This window comes from Balaenoptera ricei, chromosome 2, assembly GCF_028023285.1.
Source record: "Balaenoptera ricei isolate mBalRic1 chromosome 2, mBalRic1.hap2, whole genome shotgun sequence".
Taxonomy (NCBI): domain Eukaryota; kingdom Metazoa; phylum Chordata; class Mammalia; order Artiodactyla; family Balaenopteridae; genus Balaenoptera; species Balaenoptera ricei.
This window is the reverse complement of record NC_082640.1, coordinates 50,641,547-50,659,306: the sequence shown is the minus strand read 5'-3', so window position 1 is coordinate 50,659,306 and position 17,760 is coordinate 50,641,547.

Genomic DNA, 17,760 nt, shown 5'->3' with positions numbered 1-17,760 from the left:
CCTAGCAAGCGCCTCTCTTCCCAGCCTGGGACTTTGCTGTTCGTTTTATGGCAGTTCGTCTTGAGAGTTTTCCTGCTTGTCACAGGGAAGTCAGCACCTTTCTACTAGGACAGGTGTCAACCTTGCTTTTTTGCATTCCTCTGACTTGGTGGGAAAAGAGGGCAGGCCGAGCCTGTGATCTGTGATCACACAACCAGAAAAAGGCTGCTGTAACAGTGAGGGGCTTTGGGGCTTTGATCTTAGCAAGGAGACGGCTGGAGGGGCATCGTCTGCTCCTTGTCTCCCAGCAGGTGGTGGTGGATTTGTTCTGAATGTGGCTTGTCCTTCCTGTGAGCTGCTGACCCCACTGGGGGAGAGAGGGTGCAGACTAAAGCAGCAGAGACTGGGTTTAGACACAGGGGGTAGTTTCTGACTACAAGGCAAAGACGACTAATCACCGGCAAATGTTGCAGAGAAGAGGAGCGCAGGCTAGCCATGGTCCTGGACCAGGGATTATTTTGATAAATTATTTCTAAAAATTTTTAAACCATTACCCTATATGGTACCATAACTCAAACACTACAGCAGTGGTTCTCTATGTGGTCCCTGGACCAGCTGATGCTCCTGGAGACTTGCTGAAAATGTACATTCAGGGGCCCACCCCAGACCTTCTGGATCAGCACTCTGGGGGTGGGCCTGGCAGGCTGTGTTTAAACAAGACCCTCAAGGGGATCCCGAGAATCCTGGAACACAGAGACGAGACAATGGAAGGTAAACGTCTTCCTGCTCTCCGTGCTCCTCCTCCTTTTCTCAGTCCATGTTCTCACACAAATGAGAGCATATCCTTCTACACACCGCCCAGCACTTCACCTTTTCCCAGAATAAATGTCAATATATCTTAGATGACCCCTACTCCCACCCCAATGCCAGAATTTATGAATTAACCTCATTCCTTTTAACGGTTGCATGGAATTCTGTTGCAGGGGGAGAGGGGCGTAATTTGTCCAACTATTGCCCTATCAGAGGCATTTAGGCTGTCTCTAGGTTTTTACTATTTTCAAAGGCTGGTGCAATGACATCTATCGGGGAGTCTGTTTGTGGGCAGATATCTAGTAGTGGCATTGCTGAGAGGAAAGAGATTTGCGATGCCAATTTTCTTTAGATCCTTCCAGACCCTAGACACCTATAAAACCTGTTCCATTAGTTTATACTCCCTCCCAAAATATAGAAAAATTTCCCTTTCCCACTCTTTCATCAGTACTGAACTTGTAAGACTTTTCCATTTTGCCGCTCTGATAGGTGAAAAAAATGGAGATTCAGAGTTTGACTTGCATTTCTTCAACTGTGAGTATCCTTCACATGTCAGTAGCCACTTCTATTTTTTTCTGTGAGCTGTCTATTCATAGCTTTTCTTTCTTTTTCCCCCCATTTTTCCTTTGGGTTATTAGACTTTTTCTTATTGATTGGGAAGAGCTCATTACATTTTAAGGAAAGTGGTTAATTGTCATATATTACACATGGTTTTCCCTGGTATTTCCTTTGTCTTTTGTCTGAATTTTTGTGCTTTGTTGTTGTTGTTGTTGTTATTATTATTGGCCATGAAGGAGTTTCCTTGTAGGATATTAAATATATCAGTCTTTTCTTTTAATATTTCTGGAGTTGTGTCATGCTTTAAAAAGCCTTTCCCATTTTGAGATTTTAAAATATCCCCTATGTTTTCCTAAAGTCCTTGGATAAGAGCCTGAGCTCCAGGGCTGGACAGCCTGGGTTCCAATCCCAGCTCTCCTGCTTCCTGAGTGACCCTCACTTTTATACTCCGTAAAGTGGGGATAGGGTGTGTGCTTCTCTCTGGGGTGCCTCCTCACATTCTCATCCCAAAGAAGGTTTAAAGGCTCCAGATAAACTAGAAAGATTAACTGGTGGCCTGCTGGAGAGGAGGCTGAACCTCACAGATCCACAGTCTCCCAACTCCAAGAATGAGGGGCTTTCCTTGGGCCTGGATACATGCTTGCTTCCTCCACCACTGACTCTCAGCCTAGAGGTGCGGGGTCCCCAGGAGAGGGCTGCAGGCTCTGCCCCGGAGATCGGCAAGCCCCAGAGGGACTGTGAGTCCCTGGAACCCTGTTCGGGGCTAAACTGGCTTCCTCTTCAAAATTCATGTGTTGAAGTCCTAACCCTCAGGACCTCTGAATGTAGCCATATTTGGAGATAGACTCTTTAAAAAGGTAATTAAATTAAAATGAGGTCATTAAGTGGGTCCTAATCCAATTTGACTGGTGTCCTTTTCAGAAGAGGAAATTTGGACACAGTCACAGACAAAGGAAGACACCGTGAAGACACAGGGAGGAGACAGCCATCTACAAGCCAAGGAGAGAGGCCTGGAGCAGACACTTCCCTCCCAGCCCTGAGAGGGGACCAACCCTGCCGATGCCTCGGTCATGGACTTCCAGCCTCTAGAACTGGGAGAAGACAGTGTCATTTGAGGCCCCGGTGGTGTTTTATGACCTCAGCCCCAGCAGACAAAGGCAGGGGCTCTGAAGGGCCTGCTCTGGGCAGTCCAGTTCAGTCCTCTGACTCTCTGGGCCCCACATGAGGGTGGGCTTACCTGGGTGTCTTGTCTACCCCTTACCTGCTGCTGAAGACAATGACCCAACTGCAGACAGCTGTTCTTGCTGCTCTCCCCTCCCCCCACCGAATGATCTGAAAGATAATATGTGAGGCTTTGGGTCTGGACTAAGATCAAAGCCAAAGGACAGGTGCTCAGGCACAGCGTGAGGGCCTGTCCTTCACCAAGCAAGGGCGGGGACGCCCACGTGGGACTCCCGAAAGGCCCCACAGACCCCCAGGGGCCTGCAGACAGCTGCACAAGATCAGATGTATGGGTGCAGGAAGCCGGTAGCCCCTGGGGTCCGTGCTGGGTGGGCAGCACAGAAGGGTGGCTGGAGGTTAACGTGGGGGAGGGGTGATGGGGCAGAGACAGCCTGGTCCTGGCGCTGACGTTCCCGGTCTTCCTGGCCTGCAGGGCTCCTGTGGACGGTGGGCATGTCCTGCGCACCCTGAGAATGCTCTTGGGTGCCCCTTCCTCTGACCCCAGAGTGGGAGTGAACCAAACCAAGGGAAAGGCAGGCACTGGCAGGGGAATCTGGGAAGGCTGGGTTGTGGCTTCAAGGGTGGTGACTGGAGTCCCCATGCTGGAGGAGTGACAGATCTCAGTGGAGGACAGACCTGCCGACCAAATTCAGGAGACAGCCCTGTGTGGACTGTCAGTGCTTCCCTTTACTGCTCCCATGACCCCCCGGCAGAGACAGAGGTTCTCCATACAGGGCAGGGCAGGGGCCTCAAGGGCTTCCACGGAATGAGGGCCCTTCCCCTTTGAGACACCTGGACCTCTGCCTGGGTGGGGATCCTCCCCTGGCCTTGAGGGCCTGGGGAGTCCCCGCCCACCACCGCAGGCTGAGCTGGGGGGTGGGGTGCACGGCGGGGGGTGCACCCTCCTCCTGTGATTTGGCCCTGAGGCCAGGGCAGGCCCAGGTGCTGTCCCCCACCCAGCTCTGCCCGCCGTGGAGGCTGTCTCCAGCTGCCAATGAGTGGCTCCCAGCAGCTGCCCTGGCCTGGCCAGGTGTGGGTGGCCCGGGGCGGGCAGACAGCTGGGCAGGCCGAGCGCCACTTGTGAAGGGTAATAACCCAGCGCAGCAGGATAATCGCCCATTCCCGGGAAGCAGACGTGATCTCATAAGCGATCGTACATCAATTTGGGGGAGGACTCCGTGCTCCCCGGGGCTGGGGGAGGTGCTCAAAGCCAGAGACTATGCCCCGTCTGCTCCAGATGCAAACGGAACCAAGCTCCAGATTTTGGGGAAATGAAGGGAGGATTGGTGGGGAGACTGGGCATGCTTCACAAGACAGGAGGCGACTGGCTGGGCGGTGCTCCCTGGGCTGGCAGGGCCACGCCTGGCTCCTCCGCAGCCGTGCTGACTCCCACCTGTGTGTCAGCGCTCAGGCTGCGTGCCCACCCGGAATGACCCTCCTCCGTGGACCAGAGGAGCCCTCCTCTGCCGGGAAGAGTGCTCATCCAGGCCATCTTGTCACCCTCTCTCTTTCCCCTGAGCTCCTGTGGGGCTGTCACCTGCACCATGGGAATGGGAAGGAAAGAACTGCCAATACCTCATGGCACAGGGGAAGCCTCTAAACTCGGTTATATGGTGGTCCATGTCTGCTGCTTGGCTGAATTCTGCTCTCCTAATCTCTTTCCTCTATCCCGGGGCTTACTACCCTTTTTCTGAAACATGGCCACTTTTGAGAACCTGGTAGAAGCTATCAAGCTCTTCCTAGATAAACATATGTAAAAATAAAATGTTGTTTTCAGTATCTAGGAGTGCGTGGATTCTCCGAAGTCCATCCATGGATCTTCCAAGACAGTGGTTTCCATAGTGTGCATCAGAATCATTTGGGGCTTGCCCAAAACACAGATGTCCAGGCTCTACCAGCTGATCTGGGGCAGGACTGAGCAATCTATGCTCTGGCCCAGGTCCCAGGTTGTTCTGATGCAGGTTCCAGAACCACACTTTGAGAAACACGGCTGGAGGAGTCCATGGCGCCCAGGTGAGGACCCTGCTCCAAACCCATCTCCATTTGCTGCAGTTCCAGATACACAGGTCTTGACATCCCAAAGGAAGCTGCAAGCTCCCTGGCAAAAGGAATGGCGTTTTAAATCTCTCCGCATCCAACCCCAATGACCCAAGACCTCATCTGGTAAGGTCTCATTGGTTGTCAAAACTCCTTAAGGTTCCCCAAGGAGGAGTCTGGAGAAGATCTACAACCCAGTCAATCTGGGGAGAACTTATTACTTCTTCTACCACCAGGGGGTCAAGGAACATTGCCTTGTTGTGATATGGCGGGATTCCATCCCCTCTCCTCCCTTCTTCCACCATTGTGGGCACTGAGTCACTGGGGTCCATCTCCAGGAGAAGGGTCCTTGCATAGATAGAAATCATGACCAGGGCTCCTGACTTTCCAACCCAGGATCCAGTGGCTGGTGCAAGCTGCTGGTTGGGGGACTGTGTGTGTGTTGGCATTGTTATACCTCTGTATTAGCTAGTTTGAATTTGGAATTCTACTCTGATTGACTAACTTTTACTCTAATTAGAACAGTAGGGTTTGTTCTTAATCTGCAACCATTTAAACTTCTGTCTCATTAATTGTACAAAGGTCTTTATGAATATGTAGATTGAAAAGGGAATAAAAGATTATTTGACCTTGAAGAAACACATATAAAATAGGTGTACACTCTCCCCGCCTCCTGCTTCCTTTTATCACGCAGATGCAAAAACTGGTCTGGCTCCAAATCAGGCTATTGTAAGTTATCAGCAATCTTGTAGCCAATTAGGATACAGCATTCTGATGAGCCATAGAAGTTTAATAATTAGTATCATATTTATATGCGAGCTGCTTGCTATGAATTTGCATGTAAATAAAAATGTAGTTATCAAAACCAGCTAGAAACAGCCCACTGATGAAAAATCTCAAAAAGGTCCAACGTGAAAAAGGAAAATGCCTGTGAAGGAAAAGGTTAAGTGTTGCCAGTGTGAAGTTGAGTCCTTTATGAAGAATACTCGTTTCAGGGGTAAATGACCTTTTGAATAGACCTCACTTCTTCCCATTTAGAAATACTGGTTAGATGGTTAGAATCCTGGCCCTGCCACCAACCAGCTGGGACCTCCCTGAGTCTCAATCTCCGTGTCTATAAAATGGGAGAAGATCCCACCTTCCCCACAGGCCTGTGAGGCTTAGGTTAAATAAGATTGAACGTGGAGCTCCTGGTACACAGACTGCCCATAAAATATCCATTTTAAAATTTCCTTTCTTCCTTCTGACAACCTACATGGAAGACTAGGGAGCAAATATTTTCTTAGCAGCCAAATTGACTCAGAGAGAAATCTGTCCCTGTTTCCAAGGAGAATGGAGGAAATAGCAAAGCTATTTAGCAAACCACTGGCTTGTTCTGCACCAAGTGGGGTACATAAGTCGGAGCTAGTTGTTTGCTGGGTTTGGACCTGATGTGTTAATAGCCCCCCTTTCACTTTCACAGCACCCCAGTTTACACCATAAATTATACAGTCACTGTGTCAGGGCTGAGTTGCTCAGGACACCTAGGAAAGTCTTTAGAGGCTGCATTGGAGAAGAGGACAGGATAGAAGAAGCTGCTGATGGGGAGCGAGGGGCATGGTTCCTGAGGAATCATGTTGCACTTCTGTTGAATGCTGGGTGGCATCTCCCCTGGATCCCCCAAAGTCTTCAGTAGGTTACCCCCTTTTATTAGCCTGCTGTGAAGTTGGGTCTCTCTGAGGAATATGAGGATTACTGAGGATGGCCCCAGGATGGGGAGATGGAAAGAAGATGAGGGACACTTGTGGGAGCCCACACCTTCGGTTACACCTACGCCTGGTGTTCAATCAATACTCCCAGTGATGGCTGTACTGGGTGTTAAAACCCAGTCATTCTTCCAGACCATGGCCCAATTACCACTGCTGGTGCCCCAGCCCTTTTCCAGGGCCCCTCCCAGCTACCCAGCATCTAAAGAATTAACACTTGCCCTTCCCTAGGAGGTGGGCTCCAGGATCCATCACAGCCCACTCTCTGCCATGTCTTCTGATTGGGTGTTGCTCCTCCAGTCACCGGGTTAAATGTTGTGATGTCAAATGTCTTATTGCCTATGTCTGCACCAAGCTCAAGGTTCATCTTTAAAGTAAAATTACTGATGACATCTGTCCTGGAGAAGATTCAGCCGCATCATCCTCCAAAGAGGAACCATATGCACTCTTTTCCAACTTGGTCCAGTAAGTATTTAAGCAAATATCTCGAAGGGGAGAGTTGGCCACCAAAGCACCCACTGTCCTGCTCATGATTTTCGGTGCCCAGGGTGTCAGAGCCGGTGGGATGAGGCCATGGCCTGGGGAGCAGAGTGTTTTCCTGGCTAGCATGGAGCGTGATTTTTGGCTCCTGGCCTTTGACATAGTTTACTAATCCTTTCCATGCCAGGAGCCTGCGAGGAAGGGCATGTGTGGCGAAGATGGGGTGGGGGTGGGGTGTTCCTCTGCTTGCCCTTTTCTGAAACAGAAGAGGGGGATACATGACTACTATTGATTTTAATCTTTACACGTGTAGCACATGAGAGCTGAGCCATTTTAATAGTTAATCAGCAGTTTTCAGATGACATATTTCACATTCCTTTTTGTATGCAAACGCCAGAGAGAGAACTGCAAAAAGATCAACTCCATAGATGCTTGAGTGATGGAAAAAACAGTGACACAGTTTTTCCATTGCAAATCAAAAAGATATGATCTTATGTTAGTACAGGGAAACGTTTATGAGAAGTGATATTAAGGGGGACAAAACAAAAGTTGGCATGTATACACTAATTAAAATGGGTAGAAACAGCTCTAAATACATCAACAAAGATCAGATGGAATCTCAAAGCTATGCCACTGGCTGGACTTTCTTCTGAATGCAAAGTTAAATTTTGAATTGCTCTTGTAAATATTAATTAGTGATCTGGACCTATAGTTCCAGGAGGAAGGTGGTATTCCCAAGGGCTCTCCAACTGTTCCGCAGACATCTGGTGACAGGCCCTCTCCCAGGACAGACACCGAGGCCACCTCCCCTGCTGTTGTGAGTGACCCATCTGAAGGTGACCTCAGCTGGGAGGGTTGGGAATGCTCTCCAAGATAGGAGGGTGAGAGAAGGAAGCAGAACAGGGCAACCCGTAAGCTCCAGCCCGTGCACGAAACATACCCAAGCGCAAGGGACAAATGTGCCCAAGGGGGCACGATCTGTGTCTGGCTAGACAAAAGGCACCGGCCCTTGTGTTGGCCTCCAGGGAGTAAATAAAGGGCTTGGGGATGGGGTGGGAATGAGGCTGCACCCAACTCCACTTTGTACTGTTTGGATTAAAAAATAACATGCAAGCATTTCCTATTCCAAAAAGAAACTTATTATTTTAAATATTTAAATGGGCCTCATTGGTGCACACAGCCAGACTCCAAACAAGATGCCCTTAGAACGTTTGAACCCTGTCCACCCCTTTGGGTTCCCAGTTCGATTCCTTCCCTCACCATTCCCCACCCCACAGTAATGGCAGCTCCATCTGCTGTGGTTCATTGCATAGGGAGACAGTGTTTCAAAAGATTCATCCTTTTCCTTTCCTCGTCCTCACACCCTACCTTTTCCCTAGTGGTTGGCCAGAGGCTGCCGGACCCTCGTTGCTTTCAGAAGAAGGAATGTTATAGTGGGAATGAAAAAAGCAACAAACAGCCAATGTGCTTAAAAAATAACCCAAGATAGCTTTTTGCAATCAAAAAGGAAGCCCAAGATAAGCATAGCGTTTGTATCTTAATAATAGTATAGAGGGAAGACAAAACATCCCCTTCCCCTAACCTAGGAGGGGCATGTGGGCTGGGGGAGAGGGTGGAGCAGGGTGGGTGAGGCCTTGGGGCGGCTGGGGGCTAGGGAGGGAGAATAGAGAAGAGAAGGGGTCTGAGGTAGGGTTACCAGATAAAATATAGGAAGCTGGTTTAAAACTGATTTTCAGATAAACAATGAATAGTTTTTAGGTGTAAGTATGTCTCAAATACTGCATGGTGTTGCTGCAGACAAAGAAACCTGCACATAGGTTTTGGGTGGGGCTGGACCAAGGTGATTCCTCACCTCCCAGCTGCAATGATATTCCAGACCCTGTCCACAGGAGACTGGCTTCTCCCTGGCATTAGAAACCATCATCCCAATGTTCTCATTTTATGCAAGAAAATCCTGAGACCAGAGGGCTTGAACGAATTGCCCAGTCTCTTTAGCTGCCCGCCCGGTCAGTGGCAGGTCTGGATGCCCACTGAGACCAAGAGCTCCTGCTGCGGCCCTCGGGAGGATGCTGAAGGCTGGGGGATGCAGCCGCGCTGCCTGCACCTGACTTCAACTTGGGACCTCAGGCTCCTTGCCGCTCAGATGAAGACACTGGACATGTACCTGCCTTGCCCTGTGTGTAACAGTGATAGGCTCTTTGTACTCTTTCACCTTTGGAAGCATCACTCATGGAGACATTCGAATCTCTGCTGGAACTGAGGTTGATGCCCATCCCTATGATGTAATCATGTGACCACGACCAGCACTATCTACATCACGAACCCACCCACTCAGGGTGTTGAATCCCCAAGTCAAAATGCCACCTGCCTGGGACAGATGCCTCCTGACATATTCCTTGTGGGCCTGTTTCCAAATTGGATCTCAAGAAAGCAGAGAAATGGAGGAAGAACCAAGCCTGGGAGTGGGCACTAGGATGAATCCATTTTACCCATGAATGAAATGAGGCATTGAGAGACCAAGTACTCTGCCTATGGTCACCCAGAGCTTCAGCAGAGGAGCCATAAGTGGCACCCATGCAGTCTGACCCCAGATCCTGGGTGCTGAATAACTTTCTGTTCTTCATCTTTCTGGATGATCTCAACGGTGCCCGGGTGATGCCACAGTCCACGGCTGTCTGCTCTGGTCTCCCAGCTGCTAGATGGCTGCCCAGGATGTGATTCCCCACCGCAGTATTGTGGAGAAACCTTCCACTCCCCGTGCCCAGCTACCCCAAGTGGCAGCATTTGAGCACAAAGCTGTGCACCCTTCCACTTTCTCAGGTCTGGAAGGAGCCTTCTGAACCAAGCAGATGTAGCTGTATGGCAGGAAAGACAGGCAAGTTCAGAACAAGAGCAAGCTACAAAGATGCATCACTGAGACTGTGCAAATGTACGCTGAGGACTATTTCAACCTCTCTTTTATAGAAGGGAAAATTGAGGCAGAATGTGCTTGAAAAGCTTGCCCAAGCTCACGCAGCAGACAAAAGAGCTGGGGTGGAACCCAGCTGGCTTGAAGCTCTACCCATGGGCCAGCAGCAATGCCATCACCTGGGAGCTTGCTAGAAATGCAGAGCTTCGGGCCCCTCCTCAACTCCTTGATCACCTTCTGCTTCTAACAAGGTCCCAGGTAGTTCATCTGCACATTCCAGTTTGAGAAGTGCGTCCCAGAAATCAGTCTTATGTTCCATCTGGGTTTATTGGACCATGAAGCTGACGTCAGGAGCATGGCTGGCAAGAATCATTTTGCTTAGTGCTATATTTACAGCACCTAGAAAAAGGCCTGGCATATAGTAGACACTCAATAAATGTTTACTGAGTGAATGAGTAAATGAACGAGTGAATTTGGGTATGTCTGGTTTAGGCTCTAGGCTTAGAATTACCTCGAAGACCTTCTCCCATAGCACCATGTGGTTTCTGCCAGGGCTGGGGCCCCTCCTTCCCCGGCCGTCTTGTTGGAAGGTGCCTCCGTTGTGGGGATTACACATTGTTTGGGATTATCTGCTTCCTTCATTAGTGGGGGTAATCAGCAGTGGCAACATCCGCCCAATGTTGGATCAAATCACAAAAATTCCCGAAATCTCCCAGGAAGCAGCCTCTCTCCCAGCCACGTTCCTCATTTCTTCCATTTGTTCATTAAACCTTCACCATCTTGGGCTGTTGTTCCGCCGCTCACATATCTCAGCTCTTTCACATAACTGAGAGTTATTTCAGCAACATTTCTCTAGCGTCTGCGAAGGGTTTTATTTTTGTTCAGTGAAAAGCCTTCAAAGCCCTCTCTCTGAGCTTTGAGTTTGGCGTGGACAGAGTGAATCATTTAATGGGAATTGTTATGTTTTTTCAAGGAGGAATTATTCTCAGCAAAGTCTAGGACTGGCCCGAAGGAGACAGCCAGACATCTCCAGTTAGAACGAGCATCCTGCTGTTCTCGGGTAAATCAAAGAGGAATGGGCAGCTCCTGCCCCCCGCCAACCCATGAAAGGCCTGACCCCAGCCTTTCATGTGCAGCGGCCACAGGGAGGAGAGAAAGCACAAAACCAGAACAAACCCCCCAAAGTAAAGGCTTAAAATGAAACCATTTCACAAGGACAATACTCTGTTCTTTAAACTCTACCGAAGAACAAATGGGTGTCTTTTTTCAGTGGAAAGACTGGATTCGGGCTTTCATCCTCAGAGGCCTTTATTTTGGGTACCTCCCCCACCTTCACTCCTTTCATTATTTCAGAACTTCTTAGAGGCTGGGGTAGGGGGCTGGGGAGGTGGACAGGAGCCTCCAACCTGTCCCAGGTGGGGACCCACGGCCTGGGTCTGGGGACATCGGTGTTGGGCCAGCTCGGGTTTGGGGAATAATGAAGGGTCTACCTTTATATCTGCACAGTCAGGATAAGACAAAGTCAGGGAAATCACAACGCCAGTACCCTCTCCATCCCCAAAGCGGGGAGCTGCCCTGCTGTCTGCGTTACAGTGTACGTTCACAGGGAGGGTCATCACACAGCTAGTGCAGCTGGGTGGAAATCTGGATGTTAAAATAAAATATTGTCATGCAGTGCCTCTGGGTCCCTGCACAGTGTGTGGAGCAGGAGGGTGGCCGGGCAGCCTGTGTTAGCCACTTGACACTTCCAGGCAGCCCAGAGGCCCAGGATGACTCAGGAAAAGTCTCAGGGGTTCAGGGTTAGACCTGCTAATCGCTCCAGTGAAAAAGCACTCACACTTGGCTAAACGTGCTTCGAGAGGCGAGAGGAAGCCAAGCCCAAGTTTCAAGTCTCAATACAAGGTTGCTATTTTCTTAGGAACATGCCTTTATAACCAGTGATGGATGGACAGGCCATTGTGGCCCCTGGCCTCAGGGACCCAGTGCTGAAACTACTCCTCATCCACGCCTCCTCACCTCCTGACTCCAGACCTTGGGGAACCTTCCCTGTAGAAAGGCATCCCAGCTAGAGGAGACAGAAAAGCGCAGCCTGTGGTGAGAGCCCAGGCTGCAGGCTGGCTGCTGTCCTGCTCCACCCAGCAAGGCGCAGATGCCAGGTACTCCCATGACCAGAGAGGCACAGGGAACAGGAGGCAGAACCAGTGATCAGAGTGGGTACATAGGGAGGGGCCCGGGAAACTGACCGGGTGGGGGAGGGGAGGGGCCACCTTGATGGCTCTGTGGCGTCTCGGGCCCTGAGGACACCCTCCTGCTTGGCAGTGGCTGATCTCACCTCTCTCCCTGGTCATCCTGGGCTGGGACCCAGGGCCTGCCCGGGCAGCAGTGGGGCTGATCTCTTCATCCAGCTCTGCTTCCTGAAATGTCCCCCTCCCATGGGCGGTGGTCTCACCTTGCTGCCCAATGCCCAGGCCATCCAAAGCAGAGCCCTGGCATGGGGCACGTGAGGTGGGCAACACGGAAAAGCCAGTGGGTGTTGCTCTCCAAACCCGGCAGGCCGCCATCCTGGGAAGATGCAGAGAAGGTGGATATGGGGAGGGGCTGGGGAGGAAGAGCTAAGCTGATGGGCAGCAAGCAGGGTCGAAGCCCCTTTACTAAGAGCCGACTCACACCACACAGGGCTCATGGACTCACCACTCCCGCCCTTGTGTGGGTCTCAGTCTCCTGCTGCAGACAAGCTCCCCCGGGAGCAGGGGACGGGGGAGACTTAGGAGGCATACTGCCCTCGGCCTTTAGCTCCTACAGCCCTAGCCTAGCACTGGGTATAAGATACCGGGGAAGGACTCTGTTCGTAGGTACCCATGACGCAGGGGGTGGGGTTGTCTGGGATGGCAGAACCCCAGAACCACTCTGCGGGGAAGAAGGCAGTTCCCAAAGACAGTGGTGCTGAGCTGGCCCAAGCGCCAGTGTCCCCACATGGCCTATGACTTGACAACCTCCATGAAGGTGGCCCCGGCACGCAGCCCCTCTCCCCACTCCCCAGGGCCAAGTGCAGCATGGTCCGCCTGGCACTGAGAAAATGCTAACGGGCCTTGGACAGGAGGCAGAGTGCAGGGCTGCAGAGGTCAGGCCGGGGTCACTGAGAGACCTTCTGGTGCTATCTTCCTATTTTACACCCAAGGAAAGGGGGACCCAGAGGAGTTACACATGCCCCCGTGGTCACACTCAAATTAGCCTCAGAGGTTCACCCTGCTGCAGCTCAATGTAGCAGAAGGCGTGTTGGGCCCTCCCATGTACAGGGAAGAGAGAGTTTGCAAAGTGAGGGGACAGGCGGAATTGGGTCTTCCTCATGGGAGGGGCAGCGTCCTGAGGCTGGGGGCGCAGGGAAGGTTCCCAGAAGCAGTAGGCCTTGCCATGGAACGTGAAAGATGGATCAGATTTTATCAGCTTGAGATGGCAGAGGGGTCCCAGGTGGGGGCAGGAAGTGGGGGCAGCCTGAGCTACAGACTAGAAGTCCCTACTGGCCCCAAATGGTTCCCTTTTCCTTGGAAGCACTGATCAAAGGTGAAATCAAATCCGCTATCGTTCCCTGTCTGGCTACCCTGTGGGGCTCTCAGCCCCAGGAGGACAGCATCTGGTCCAGCGCCCAGCGCAGTGCCTGCCCACCACGACAACTGATGGACAGTGGACAGAGCAAAGCTGAATCAAGAGAGCCAGAGGAGCCTGGGAGGGGGTGGGGTGATGTCACTCAGGCTTTAAGTGGCCCTGAGGCGCTTCTGTGCCCTAATGCTCCCTGTAGATCTGGGCGCCAAGCCCGGGTCACCCTCTAACCTATGCATGTCTTTGGGGGATTTAACAATCCTGGCAGTCAGCTTCGTCATCTTCTTTTAGGCAATGGAAACAGCAGGCTCTGGTCATCTGCACGAGGAGACTAAACGTGGGCTCCACTTCTCTGAGGCCCTGAAGTCTGGGAAGAAGAACAGAACGTACCTCTTACCGAGTCGCTTTGGGCGTACCACTTACCTGTAAAATGAGACAGTATGCAGGATTTATCCATTTTTCTTCTCTCTCTTTTTTTAAAGCAGCAAGAATTCAGTGAACTTTCATTCAGAATTCCAATATATAAAAGAGACAAGAGCAGAGCTGCCTGGCTGAAGTTGGGGTGTGGGGGAAGGGGGATTGGGCACGGGGCAGGGAGCCTGCCAGGTCGGCCTCCACCTTGCCCTGGTGGCTGCCTCCACGACCCTCCATGGAGCCGCAGGGTGCTGGGTACCCCGGTTTGAACATCAATCTGAAGGGCTAGACCTCTCTGGAACCAATTCAAATGTGGCAAATAGAGCTTCTAGCAGGAAGCCTGACGCTCCAGCTGCCAAGAAGCCTTGTGCAGGCCTCTGCAGGTACCTGGAGCAGCGTCCCTTGGGTGTCATCCACGGAGGGTGGGGCCTAGTGGAGACAAAGGCCCGGCAGGCCTGGGCCAACATGGGGAGGGCTGGATCCAGCCCCGAGGAGGCTCCTGGGTTGCTGGGTTCACACGTTCTCTGCATCCCTGTCCCCGGGCTCCGCCCCTGTCATCCCCCCACGCATAGGTGGCTGCTGTCTTAATGCCGCCTCCCCCGGCACGTCCCCGCAGCTGGCACACCCTGCAATTATGGTTGCTGTTTCCCTGGCTCTCCATCCTGCCTGCCTCTCCTCCCCACTCTCTGCGGCTAATTGCTGGGTTTGCCCTTCACCGTTTCTGCGCAGTAACGCTAAGTCCCGTCCCCCTCAGCCACGGGGGCTGTCTGTTTCAGTAGCTGCAGAGAAAAAAAGAAATCAAGATGGTTTCAGCAAAGCATTTCCCTTAGCCTGGGAGAAGGGGGCATCTGTGAGCAGGTCACCAGCGCTTCTCACACTGGAACCAGAACTTGAATGACCCCGGGATTTTGCTAAAATGTAGACTCTGGTTCTCCAGGTCCAGGGCAGGGCTGGAGACTTTGTGTGTCTGACAGTAATCTGCAGGCCTCGGTGTGAGGACAAGGTGCCAGGAAGAGCACAGTGGGAGGTGGGGAGCCAGGACTGGCCAGGCGCTGGGAGCAGGTCTCCCCACCCCTGCCTGCACCTGAGCTGAACTGAGGGTTCAAGCCCGGGGACTCCCGGGTTTCCGTGAAGACCATGAAGGGGGTGCACTCGATTCTAGCCCAGGGCAGATGCTGCCAGGAGGGCTCCTAGGAGAGATGGTGACCCTGAGGTCCTCCCTTCCCTCCCTGGTGAGAAAGTGTCACCCTCTCCTGAGAAATGGATCCTTCTGACAAATTCTTTCCAGAAGTATTTATTGAGTGTCTGTGGCATTCCAGGCACAGTTTAGGTTCTGAGGATATAGAGTAAACAAAAGAGACCATGTGACTCCCTCCTGATGTTTCTGTTCTCTTGCTAGTGGGGGTGGGGAGAGATGCTGAAGAAGATAAATAAGTAAAATACAAAGTGTATTTCTGGCAATGAAGGCATAGAGCAAAATAAAACAGAGAGAGAGTTAGTGAATCCAGCCAGGTGTGTGTGTGTGGGGGGGTGCTATTTTAAATCAGGTGCCCAGGAGGCCATCCAGGGATCCCAGGTGGACTTTTAGAGGATGGATTGTTTGTAAGCCAAAGGTACAAGTTCTTTTAAAAACTGAAAAGCTGTAATTTCTGAGTGCGTGACAAAAGCATGACCCCTTTGTGACAGTCTCGTTCTTCCCATACTTGGCCGCTGGGGTCTGCATGGTGCCTCCGTGGAGTATGGAGGAGCGGCAGTGGTCAGGCTGTCCCAGGGCTGGCTGACTGGTCATCAGGATGCTAGCGGGGGCAGGGACAGGAGATCAGCTCTGGGCTGGGTGCTTGGAATCTGTGTGTTATTTAGTGCTCCCCAGCATCTGGGGGGCTGTCCCCTCGGCAATGGGGTGCCTTCCTGGTTCTCTGCCTGTTCTAGGGGAAGGAAGATGGAGACTATCACGGGCTCCTGCCCCCTCCAGCCACGGGGAATGGCCGTGCATGGCCAACTTCCTAATGAATCTGTGGAGTCCCTGCCCAGGAGAAGTTACCAAGAACCCCCCAGAGCCCAGCGAGGAGCCAGGTGGAGCCCCAGCACGTCCTGCTCATGGGGCAGAGGCAGACTGAGCCACAACAGCTCTGATTTTCCAAATTTTCCATTTCAACTGAAATCCTAGGGGTTAAATCTGGCCATCACGTGGCAAAGGAGCCTCTTCCCCAGCCATGCTGTCCCACAAGGGGGGCTTCCCCTCCTCGCCAGGACCTGCCCTGCGTGCGGCCTCTTGCAGCCTCTGCCCTGAGTCAGGTTTAACCCAGGACGGAGGTGGGAGCAGAGTGAGAGGAACCAAACCAGGAAGCTGTAGAAGTAGCTTCCAGGGGGTGAGGGGCGTGGTTTCTGAAGGCCGAGCACCCACACTGGGCTGGGCTTCTCCACCCTCTCAGGTCAAGGGGATTTCTCAAATACAGGGTCACTTGCCTTCCCCGGAGTCAGACCTGCATTCGGTGATGCTCTCGCCCATCCCAGCCTCTGTTTCCTCTCACTGTTCTCCACTTAGCAGCTGGGAGGGGCAGCAGTGTCCTGCTGGCCATGGCCCCGTGAGAAGGGGGAACTGACCAGAGTGTCTCTGTGCCTGGTACATGTCCCTCTGGGCTCCCCAGCCAGCTTCCGGGCTCTGTCTGAGCCCCCCCGCCAACCATGGGGCACAAACCAGCTCCAGGCATGAGTGTGGCCAAGATGACCTCTGTCTTTGGTGCCCCTTCCTTGTCTTGATGGCCTTTCCATGTCCTGGGTTCACGCACAAGGGGCCATCCCTCCCCACGTGGGAATCCCCATGAATTGAGGCTATACGAGCTGGGGGGAGGAGCACCCAGCAGACAGGGCAGCAGTCAGCCGGGCTCGGGGGTGCAGGCAGGACTTGGAGGAGCTGTGAGCTCTAAGTTGGGACCCAGAGTGAGTGCTGAGCTGGCAGAGGCAAAGCCCAGGAATCTGACTGCAGGGCGGTCAGCCTCAATCAGCACCCCGAAACTGTGGCTCCTTCCTGTGGGGGGGGGGACGGCAGAGCATGGCAGAGACCTGTGCCCCCCAACTTCTTCACCCTCTGCCAGGCAGATGTCACTTACTGGGCACCCTCCCAGTTACAGCCCCTGGTCCGCTTCCAAGGGAAGAGACCCGGGAGGGACCTGTCTTGAGTGAGGAGCCCACCCTGGGCCAAACCAATGTTTCCAGAATCCTTGGTTGTGTCCCATCCTTAGCCTGTATGGTGGCTCCAGGGGAAAGAGAGAAGGACCCCCAAGAGCCGGGCAGGGCCCCCCTTCCCACACACACTGTCCTGGGCAGGGCACCGCTCACCTGGCTGGGTCCCAAGGCGAGTCCAGGGCCTCCCACGACTGCTCCTCTTCCTCACCCCCCCACCCACCAGGCCACAGACCGCTCCCTGACCTCTCCCAGGAGGGCCTGGCCCCTCCCTAGTTTGTCACCCAGCTTGACTCAGGCCACTGGAGGGCCAGAACCCCTGTCTCCCAGCACTTGCTGGGGGGCGGGGAGTGGCACTCACTGGTGGTCACTAATCCCAGGGAGCCCCTGTTTGGGGTCAGGTCAGGTCAGTTCTGGGGTTCTGTATGGGGTGCCAGGGTGGCCACTGGAGAAAGTCCAGCCCTGTCCTCAGCTGCTGTGTCTGTCTGGGCCTCTGCTTCCTCAGGTGGGCCAACAGGCCTTCCCACCCATGCTCTGTCACCTGCAGCTACAGCCTTCCCTTGGCAGCTCCTGCCCACCCCCAGGTGAGGTCCCGAACCCCGCAGGAAGGCTGGCCTGTCAGGTGTCTGCATGGATGTGTGCACAGCAAGTCCCCAGCCCCTTGTGCTGTTCCCCATTAGGGAACAAGATGCGGGCTGGCGTGGGGGGTTGTGATAATAAAGGCCAAGGGCAAAACTGGCACAGGGCATGAAAAGCAGGAAACAGCAGTCCCCCCAGTAAAGGATCTGGGCAATGCTCGGCTGAGCGGTCAGGTCCTGAGCCTGACGC